The sequence below is a fragment of the Stomoxys calcitrans genome, chromosome 1 (assembly GCF_963082655.1).
Source record: "Stomoxys calcitrans chromosome 1, idStoCalc2.1, whole genome shotgun sequence".
Classification (NCBI taxonomy): Eukaryota; Metazoa; Arthropoda; class Insecta; order Diptera; family Muscidae; genus Stomoxys; species Stomoxys calcitrans.
In genome coordinates, this window is record NC_081552.1 from 134,929,779 (window position 1) to 134,938,542 (window position 8,764).

Sequence of the window (8,764 nt, forward strand, 5' to 3'; positions counted from 1 at the left end):
CACACGTTTGTTAAAGGATTTAAATGAAGACATGCTTCTTCCAATAGATTGGTTAAATATTTCCGAAGCTTCTTTGACAAAGACCCTAGGAATTCGTTGGAATATATCAGGTGATAATTTCACTTTTACGGCCCCTACAGTTGAAGAAAAGCAAATGAGCACCAAGCGAGAAGTATTATCAACGATAGCAAAGTTTTTCGACCCATGTGGATGGTTAGCGCCAGTAATAGTTGTAGCCAAGTTAATCATGCAACAGGTTTGGCTAGATAAGGTAGAATGGGACGACTCGTTGAAGCCAGTGACTCAAATGAACTGGAATAACTTTGTGAGAGGCAGCCATTCTATAGACACTGTATCGATACCAAGATGGGTTCGGTTTACACCTGCTAGTATTGTGGAGATACATGGATTCTGCGACGCGTCAGAAAGCGCATATGCAGCCACAATTTATATACGCGTTGAACACATCGATAAAACTGTAGACACTTTTCTTCTAGCAGCCAAGACCCGAGTAGCCCCAGTTAAGAAAATCTCTCTGCCAAGGTTAGAATTATGCGGTGCAGTTATGTTGTCAAGGTTAGCAAATGCCATTGTGCCTAAGCTTCAATTATCAAAGTTTACGACCCATTTCTGGACCGACTCTACAATCGTTCTAGCCTGGCTACAAAAGCCACCATGCTCATGGAGCGCTTTCGTTGGTAACAGGGTTTCAGAGATATTAGAGAACGTCGGCGGTGAGAATTGGAAACATGTTGACTCAGAATATAATCCTGCAGATGTAGCAAGTCGTGGCTGTTCTCCTGACGACTTAATAGCTCATAATTTATGGTGGACGGGACCCCAGTGGCTCAAATTGCCGCATGATCAGTGGCCGCAAGACCGAGTTAATACAGACACTAATCTTGAAGCAAAACAAGTTAAAGTATTCGCAACAGGCACCTTTGATGACCCTTTGACTCGATTTTCGTCTTTAGCTAGAGCATATCGTGTTTTGTCTTACGCAGTTAGGTTCTGGCGTAACACAGGTTCAACTAGATCCTCACTTAAAATTTCATCGCAAGAAATAACCAGCCCAGAGCTCATAGACACAAAGATGCGTCTTATAGTGGCAACTCAGAAACATTACTTCGTTGAGGAATACAGTTCTTTGACCCAAAAGAAAAGGCTTTCACCTAGAAGTAGTCTTTTACCATTCAACCCCTTCATAGATAGAAAAGGAGTAATTAGATCCAATGGTCGTTTAGTTCAATCGCCAGCTTTGACGTACAGCGAACGTCATCCAATCTTAATCCCATATGATTCGCGATTTGCACTCCTTCTAGTGGAATTTGTTCATAAAGTCTCAATGCACGGAGGCAATCAACTTATGACCCGGCTCATCCGTACGGAGTTTTGGATATTCAGATTGAAACAGTTGATCAAGAAAGTTATACACAATTGCAGAGTTTGTACCCTATATCGATTAAAGACTCAGACCCAAATTATGTCATCTCTTCCACCCGAGCGTACTACTTTATCCAGACCCTTTACGAATACAGGGGTAGATTTTGCAGGACCCTTCGGAATCAAAAGCTTAACAGCACGAGCGTGTTTAATAACCAAGGGTTATATCTGCATATTTGTTTGTTTTGCGACAAAAGCCATCCACTTAGAAGCAACAAGTGATTTATCGACTCAATCATTTCTGGCGGCATTAGCTCGTTTCATAGGAAGGAGAGGGTGCCCAGAAAAGATATATTCCGACAATGGAAAGAATTTTATAGGCGCAGCAGAAATGCTCAAGAAAGATCAGAAAGAGTTTATGAAAAGTTTACAGAGCAGCGCCATTCAGCAACATGCTCATCAGAATTTAGAGTGGAAATTTATTCCTCCAGGAGCTCCCCATATGGGGGGATTGTGGGAGGCAGGAGTTAAATCATTCAAGATACACCTTAAGAAGTCTATGCCCAAAATGAACTTCACGTTCGAAGAACTGTCAACCATATTGGCACGTATCGAGGCCTGCCTCAATTCACGACCCCTTAGTCCAGCTTCTGAAGACCCTAACGATTTAGCACCCTTGACCCCAGCTCACTTCCTTATAGGCTCTTCCCTTTTGACCCCGGCAGAACCCGACATCTCAGAGGAGGACATAACGCTTGCAAATCGGTGGAAGAGATTAAAGATTATATCCCAAAACTTTTGTCAGAGGTGGAAGTCAGAGTACTTAAATGAGCTTCACCGTAGATACAAATGGAAGTATCAGCAAGATAACATACAGGTCAATGATTTAGTTGTCATCAGGGATGAGAGATATCCCACCGAGTGGAAGTTAGGACGAGTTTTTAAAACATACCCCGGTGTTGATCAGAACACTCGAGTTGTAGATATTCGAACTTCCAATGGCATAGTCAGTCGACCCATAACTAAGATTGTCAAATTATTCTCAGACACCCCTAGCAATTCATAATCACATCAAAACACGGTACTCACGAGATTTTGGTTACAGATAATGGCCGGATATTTACCTCGCCCAGAGTCCCCACGACCCGCCAGACCCACACGCCCTCGCTTCGACCCACGGGAACCCAGGTATCGCCCCGCATCTTGGCAGTATGCCTGTGGCCTCTGCCAGGAGGACCACGCCATACGGTCATGCCCGCGGTTCCGGCAAATGACACCGTATCAGAGATACGAGACAGTTGAGAGACGGAGTTACTGTCGGAACTGTCTGGCGCGCAGCCATCTGGCCCCAGACTGCCCCGTGGTCACTGCCTGCCGAACATGCGACTACCGCCATCACACAATGCTGCATGGAGCCCCACAGCTTAGGGAGACATACGGCAGCTACAGCCCGCCCCCAATGGAGATTGCCAACCCACGGCAACTTGCAATCGAACCAGCCAACCAGATGCCCATCGTCCAAGGCCCTCCCCCGGTCGAGATACCTTACAGCCGGGCCACTGTTTTTGTACCCACGGCGATGGTGGAATTGGCACCCGAGGAGCAGGACGATTGGGCTGGGGTACGGGTACTTTTGTGCCAGGCATCGACCATCACCCGAATCGCGGCAGCCACAGTAACTCGCCTGGGGATACCAACGAGAGAGCGCAGAGGGCACCGTCTGGCAACAATAAGACTTCGGTCAAGGCATGCGTCGAGGAGGACCATGTATACCATCCGGGCAGTGGTGACCCGGGATTTGCCGCGACGACCCTATTCAGATCCCATCATTCCCGACCCCACAAGCAGCCTAAGATCCCTTTCTTTGGCAGATGCTGACCCTAGGGGCAACGAACCAATCGATGTAGAGGTAGGGGCCGATGCCTACGCCCACCTCCGGAGGAGTGGTGTTGTACAACCCGGATTGGGAGCCGTCTTCGCCCAGGAGACAGATTGGGGATACGTGTTCGTCGGCCCAGTCACCTCACAGGCAAGAAACCAAAATTAAAAAGGTAAGATGTCACTTCGTCACTTGGAGGGGGAGAATGTTCAAGGTACGTTTGAACATGAAGTCATGTGCACCCATGTGCAGACATGCGTTCACGTATGCACATGACCCACTGTGCATAACGGTACATTGAAGTAAGTTCTTAATCGCTGATTCCGCCTTGATTTCATATTTGTTTACCTGGAATTGTTGCTTGTAGCTTGGAAAGTTGACCGTTTTCGCGGGGTCCAAGTGACAAGCAACAACCAGAAAAAGATCAGTCTCGTTTTAAATCTCAAACCCGCGCATCGTATTCTCTCCCCCTCAAAGTGAAAACCCAAGTGAAGTGAAAAGTAAAAAGTGAACATACATACAAACATATATAACTAGAGTGAACATTGCAACAATAAACTTTGAAACAGTGAACTAATATATTTAACATTTTAGATACAAAGTGACACAATAACAACCGACTCAAAAACCAAATCTACACTCGACCCACAATTGCAACATCACAACAACCATAAGTGCGGGACACAACATACAACACCAACTAATTCTAATATTGCAAACCCCCCACCTGTTAGATACAATGTCTATCTACTACAATCAACTATACTCATAATTTAAATTTTAATCTACTTACTACTTCTACTTAAATCTATGAATTGTGCTATCTAAACCTAAATATTTGCTACTTAAACACTACGATCTACTTATAACTAATGAATTTAAATAACATAGAAAAGAACATCACAATAAACAATCACCACCACATTTGAATTTTAAACATAAAACTTCCTATGTTTTATTTCGGAAGGCAAAACCCTTAGTTTGACCCCAAACAGTATCTACAATTCCATACTTGTTTTGTCTACCTAACACTCACAGTTTCCGAGATACAGAATAATTTTTTGTTGGGCCATTCTGGAAGTGACTTTTGCGGATGGAATATGTAATTTTCGTTTTTCTCGGAAACGACTTAAATGATTTGCAATCGGATTGATTCATTTGAAAGCCAATAATAATATCTACAATTCCATACTGGTTTTGTCTACCTAGCACTCACAGTTTCCGAGATATAGAATAATTTTATGTTGGGTCATTCTGGAAGTGACTTGTGCGGATGGAATATGTAATTTTCGTTTTTCTCGGAAACGACTTAAACGATTTGCAATCGGATTGATTCATTTGAAAGCCAAAAATAATATCTACAATTCCATACTGGTTATGTCTACCTAGCACTTACCGTTTCCGAGATATAGATTATTTTTAGGTTGGGTCATTCTGGAAGTGACCTGTGCGGATGGAATATGTAATTTTCGTTTTTCTCGGAAACGACTTAAACGATTTGCAATCGGATTGATTCATTTGAAAGCCAATAATAATATCTACAATTCCATACTGGTTCTTTCTACCTAGCACTTACCGTTTCCGAGATATAGATTATTTTTAGGTTGGGTCATTCTGGAAGTGACTTGTGCGGATGGAATATGTAATTTTCGTTTTTCTCGGAAACGACTAAAGCGATTTGCAATCGGATTGATTCATTTGAAAGCCAATAATAATATCTACAATTCCATACTGGTATTGTCTACCTAGCACTCACAGTTTCCGAGATATAGAATAATTTTATGTTGGTTCATTCTGGAAGTGACTTGTGCGGATGGAAAATGTAATTTTCGTTTTTCTCGGAAACGACTTAAGCGATTTGCAATCGGATTGATTCATTTCAAAGCCAATAATAATATCTACAATTCCATACTGGTTATGTCTACCTAGCACTCACAGTTTCCGAGATACAAAATAATTTTATGTTGGTTCATTCTGGAAGTAACTTGTGCAGATGGAATATGTAATTTTCGTTTTTCTTTCTACCTAGCACTTACCGTTTCCGAGATATAGATTATTTTTAGGTTGGGTCATTCTGGAAGTGACTTGTGCGGATGGAATATGTAATTTTCGTTTTTCTCGGAAACGACTAAAGCGATTTGCAATCGGATTGATTCATTTGAAAGCCAATAATAATATCTACAATTCCATACTGGTATTGTCTACCTAGCACTCACAGTTTCCGAGATATAGAATAATTTTATGTTGGTTCATTCTGGAAGTGACTTGTGCGGATGGAAAATGTAATTTTCGTTTTTCTCGGAAACGACTTAAGCGATTTGCAATCGGATTGATTCATTTCAAAGCCAATAATAATATCTACAATTCCATACTGGTTATGTCTACCTAGCACTCACAGTTTCCGAGATACAAAATAATTTTATGTTGGTTCATTCTGGAAGTAACTTGTGCAGATGGAATATGTAATTTTCGTTTTTCTCGGAAACGACTTAGGCGATTTGCAATCGGATTGATTCATTTGAAAGCCAATAATAATATCGACAATTCCATACTGGTTATGTCTATTATTTTTAGGTTGGGTCATTCTGGAAGTGACTTGTGCGGATGGAATATGTAATTTTCGTTTTTCTCGGAAACGACTTAAGCGATTTGCAATCGGATTGATTCATTTGAAAGCCAATAATAATATCTACAATTCCATACTGGTATTGTCTACCTAGCACTCACAGTTTCCGAGATATAGAATAATTTTTTGTTGGTTCATTCTGGAAGTGACTTGTGCGGATGGAATATGTAATTTTCGTTTTTCTCGGAAACGACTTAACCGATTTGCAATCGGATTGATTCATTTGAAAGCCAATAATAATATCGACAATTCCATACTGGTAATGTCTACCTAGCACTTACCGTTTCCGAGATATAGATTATTTTTAGGTTGGGTCATTCTGGAAGTGACCTGTGCGGATGGAATATGTAATTTTCGTTTTTCTCGGAAACGACTTAAACGATTTGCAATCGGATTGATTCATTTGAAAGCCAATAATAATATCTACAATTCCATACTTGTTCTTTCTACCTAGCACTCACCGTTTCCGAGATATAGATTATTTTTAGGTTGGGTCATTCTGGAAGTGACTTGTGCGGATGAAATATGTAATTTTCGTTTTTCTCGGAAACGACTTAAGCGATTTGCAATCGGATTGATTCATTTGAAAGCCAATAATAATATCTACAATTCCATACTGGTATTGTCTACCTAACACTCACAGTTTCCGAGATATAGAATAATTTTATGTTGGTTCATTCTGGAAGTGACTTGTGCGGATGGAATATGTAATTTTCGTTTTTCTCGGAAACGACTTAAGCGATTTGCAATCGGATTGATTCATTTGAAAGCCAATAATAATATCGACAATTCCATACTGGTTATGTCTATTATTTTTAGGTTGGGTCATTCTGGAAGTGACTTGTGCGGATGGAATATGTAATTTTCGTTTTTCTCGGAAACGACTAAAGCGATTTGCAATCGGATTGATTCATTTGAAAGCCAATAATAATATCTACAATTCCATACTGGTATTGTCTACCTAGCACTCACAGTTTCCAAGATATAGAATAATTTTTTGTTGGTTCATTCTGGAAGTGACTTGTGCGGATGGAATATGTAATTTTCGTTTTTCTCGGAAACGACTTAAGCGATTTGCAATCGGATTGATTCATTTGAAAGCCAATAATAATATCGACAATTCCATACTGGTTATGTCTACCTAGCACTTACCGTTTCCGAGATATACATAGATTATTTTTAGGTTAAGTCATTCTGGAAGTGACCTGTGCGGATGGAATATGTAATTTTCGTTTTTCTCTGAAGCGACTTAAGCGATTTGCAATCGGATTGATTCATTTGAAAGCCAATAATAATATCGACAATTCCATACTGGTTATGTCTACCTAGCACTTACCGTTTCTGAGATATAGATTATTTTTAGGTTGGGTCATTCTGGAAGTGACCTGTGCGGATGGAATATGTAATTTTCGTTTTTCTCGGAAACGACTTAAGCGATTTGCAATCGGATTGATTCATTTGAAAGCCAATAATAATATCGACAATTCCATACTGGTTATGTCTACCTAGCACTTACCGTTTCCGAGATATAGATTATTTTTAGGTTGGGTCATTCTGGAAGTGACTTGTGCGGATGAAATATGTAATTTTCGTTTTTCTCGGAAACGACTTAAGCGATTTGCAATCGGATTGATTCATTTGAAAGCCAATAATAATATCTACAATTCCATACTGGTATTGTCTACCTAACACTCACAGTTTCCGAGATATAGAATAATTTTATGTTGGTTCATTCTGGAAGTGACTTGTGCGGATGGAATATGTAATTTTCGTTTTTCTCGGAAACGACTTAAGCGATTTGCAATCGGATTGATTCATTTGAAAGCCAATAATAATATCGACAATTCCATACTGGTTATGTCTATTATTTTTAGGTTGGGTCATTCTGGAAGTGACTTGTGCGGATGGAATATGTAATTTTCGTTTTTCTCGGAAACGACTTAAGCGATTTGCAATCGGATTGATTCATTTGCAAACCAATAATAATATCTATAATTCCATACTGGTATTGTCTACCTAGCACTCACAGTTTCCAAGATATAGAATAATTTTTTGTTGGTTCATTCTGGAAGTGACTTGTGCGGATGGAATATGTAATTTTCGTTTTTCTCGGAAACGACTTAAGCGATTTGCAATCGGATTGATTCATTTGAAAGCCAATAATAATATCGACAATTCCATACTGGTTATGTCTACCTAGCACTTACCGTTTCCGAGATATACATAGATTATTTTTAGGTTAAGTCATTCTGGAAGTGACCTGTGCGGATGGAATATGTAATTTTCGTTTTTCTCGGAAACGACTTAAACGATTTGCAATCGGATTGATTCATTTGAAAGCCAATAATAATATCTACAATTCCATACTGGTTCTTTCTACCTAGCACTTACCGTTTCCGAGATATAGATTATTTTTAGGTTGGGTCATTCTGGAAGTGACCTGTGCGGATGGAATATGTAATTTTCGTTTTTCTCGGAAACGACTTAAGCGATTTGCAATCGGATTGATTCATTTGAAAGCCAATAACAATATCTACAATTCCATACTGGTTTTGTCTACCTACCACTCACAGTTTCCGAGATATAGGATAATTTTATGTTGGTTCATTCTTGATGTGACTTGTGTGGATGGAATATGTAATTTTCGTGTTTCTCGGAAACGACTTAACCGATTCGCAATCGGATTGATTCGTTTGCAAACCAATAATAATATCTATAATTCCATACCTGTTTTGTCTACCTGCCACACACAGTTTCCGAGATACAGAATAATTTTATGTTGGGTCATTCTGGAAGTAATTTGTGCGGATGGAATATGTAATTTTCGTGTTTCTCGGAAACGACTTAACCGATTCGAAATCGGATTGATTCGTTTG